Raw genomic sequence first — 2,854 nt, 5'->3', positions numbered from 1 at the left:
TAGGCGGTGGTTGACCTACTTCAATTTATAAACGATTTGGACGCCTATTTTTGCTCATTTTTCAACTAAACTTCGTCTCCAAACTTCTCCTAACCCTCCTAAACATATACCACAAGGTTTTGAAGTGATTCCAAAGTGATTACACCATATTTCAACATCAAAACTTAGTTCTAGTGAAGAACAACACCTCTTTGAGGTTGTGTTGTCATTGAGGATTGTTGTGGGCTGTATTTGGATGAAATTCCAAGTTTTTGCTGCTGTCTAAGGTGAGTATAACAGCCTACTAATTGTGCTTAATCTTGCTTGTATGTTGGTTAAGTTGTTAGTATGATAAACTACAAGATAATACTTGGATTAGCTTAAGTCGCTTCTATGGTGTTGTATTGCTATTAAGGGTTGTTGTAAACTGAATATAACTTGGATTTTGACTTGAAGTTATTGTATAAGGTGTGTATATTGCGATCTTTCTTGTTCCTAAGGTTATCTTGATGTTGATTAAGTTAAATGGATGGGCTAGACATGAACTAGTGAATAAAGTTGCTAATTGAGGATAGTTGAAGTTGTGGATTATTTTCGTTGTTATAAATATATGGTTTAAGGCTGGAATCATTGATTAATGACTTCATTATCATGTTAATGATACTTTTATGTTGAAGTAAGAAGTCTATAAGGATTGATAAGGGGTATACGGATTCCAATCGGAGCTTGCCGCTCGTCGTAATGTAGTTGTGACTTGTTGTTGTTATATGGTGTCTTGATATTGATAATTATGTATTGATGGATTGCTCTGGTAATTGTTGTTGGTATATGGTATTGGAGGAGGCCCTTGTTACAAGGGAGATGCTGCCCAAATTTACGTAAACGAGCTACTAGCTTAAGTTATAGACTTAGCCTTTGCTCAGCACTGATTTTGAATCTCCTTATACTATGATAGATTGTGTTGACTTGTTTGAAGAGTTGCTTGGAAGTGATTAAGGACTCAACGGGTTTAAGGTATGTTAAGGCACTTTCTTCTTTCTTTTGGCATGATCTAAAGTGAAATGAATACGCTACTTCATAACGGATCTACTCCTAGCAACTAAGGTTGTCCATGTTGTTCTTTCCTTATAAAATTATTCTAAGCAAGCGTGTATGATCCTTGAATCCTACTAAGGTTCATATTGAGGATATGGATGTCCACAGTGTTCTTAAGTCACTCCAAAAGGTTTAGAAGGTGATTCCATGAGTCTAGCATACATTATATATAGTATCTATTTTACTCTACCGAGCCGCTCTATAGTCGGCCAGGTACGGGACCTATTGTGCAACCACTGATCAGTTGGGTTTACCAAGCTCCACGTGGTCGGGTACGATTCTACCGAACCTTATGATGGTCGGGTACGCTTTTACCGAGTCCTCTTTGAGGCCGGGTATGATATGATGATGATGATGCCCACAGAGGCAAATGTTTTAAAAAGTTTATGTATATATATGTATTATGCATTTCATATCAGTAACCCCCAGAGGCACTCTGATGTTACAGGTTGTATCTCCTCTATCTCTCTCTTTACATTACTATTCTTGTTTATGCTTTCCTGCCTAACATACTCGGTACTTTATTTCGTACTGACGTCCCTTTTGCCTGGGGACGCTGCATTTCATGCCCGCAGGTCCCGATTGATAGGTTGACAGTCCTCCTAGTAGGCTATCAGCTCAGCGAAGGTGTTGGTGCACTCCACTTGCTCCGGAGTTGCCTATTTGGTCAGTATGCTTTGGATATGTATTGATTGATATGGCGGGGCCCTGTCCCGACCTTTATGATTTTATGTACTCTTAGAGGCTTGTAGACATATGCCAGGTGTATGGATAATTGTATGGCCTTGTCGGCCTATGTTTTCGAGTTTACTAATGGTCATGTCGGCCTTATAGGCCCGTATGTCACATATATTCGTTTGTATATCATGTTGGGTCTTCATATATTGACTATTCCCTTATGTTTTATTCTTGTTATCTCATGACAGGTTTTCTGACTCATTTACTCATGATAACATGATAAGAAAGATATGTTACATTGGTACTCGGTTGAGTAAGGCACCGGGTGCCCGTCGCGGCCCTTCGGTTTGGGTCGTGACACTTTTGAAATCCTCAGAAGCTACATCATGAAGCTCAATCCCGAGAAGTGTGCCTTCGGAGTGGGTTCGGGCAAATTCCTGGGCTTCATAGTTTCAAACAGGGGGATCGAGATCAATCCCGACAAAATAAAGCCCATCAAAGAAATCACGATGGTGAACAATGTAAAGGCCGTCTAACGGCTAACAGGGCGGATAGCGGCCTTGGGCAGATTCATATCAAGGTCATCAGACAAAAGCCAGCATTTCTTATCTCTACTCAAAAGAAAGAGCAACTTCGAATGGACTCCAGAATGCCAACATGCCCTAGAATAATTGAAACGATACCTAACTAGCCAACCTTTGCTGCACACGCCCAAGGAGGATGAAACACTATACCTGTACTTGGTTGTGTCTGAAATAGCGGTAAGTGGCGTACTATGAGAGGAGCAAGGTACACAATTTCCTATTTATTATGTAAGCCGAACCCTGGGGGATACTGAAACCCGGTATCCCCATCTAGAAAAATTGGCTCTTGCGCTGATAAGCGCCTCACGTAAGTTGAAGCCCTATTTTTAATGTCATCGTATATGCGTTCTATCGACGTACCCCCTCTGGAGCATACTTCATAAACTCGAGTTATCGGGCCGATTAGCCAAATGGGCCATCGAACTCGGAGGGTATGATATCGAATATCAACCTCGAACAGCCATCAAGTCCCAAATTCTGACGGACTTCGTGGCCGATTTCTCGCCATCCCTTGTACC

General features: G+C 41.0%; 1 long non-coding RNA gene across 1 annotated transcript; it reads left to right on the top strand.

Moving 5' to 3' along the window:
• On the top strand, positions 1 to 1,728 carry LOC138876880 (uncharacterized). The gene is made up of 3 exons (XR_011402182.1): positions 1 to 266; positions 935 to 993; positions 1,650 to 1,728. It is a non-coding gene; the product is annotated as an uncharacterized lncRNA (long non-coding RNA).
• Positions 1,729 to 2,854: the final 1,126 nt, after the last annotated feature.

Source organism: Nicotiana sylvestris, chromosome 9, assembly GCF_000393655.2.
Source record: "Nicotiana sylvestris chromosome 9, ASM39365v2, whole genome shotgun sequence".
NCBI lineage: Eukaryota > Viridiplantae > Streptophyta > Magnoliopsida > Solanales > Solanaceae > Nicotiana > Nicotiana sylvestris.
This window is presented reverse-complemented; position numbering and strand designations above follow the sequence as displayed.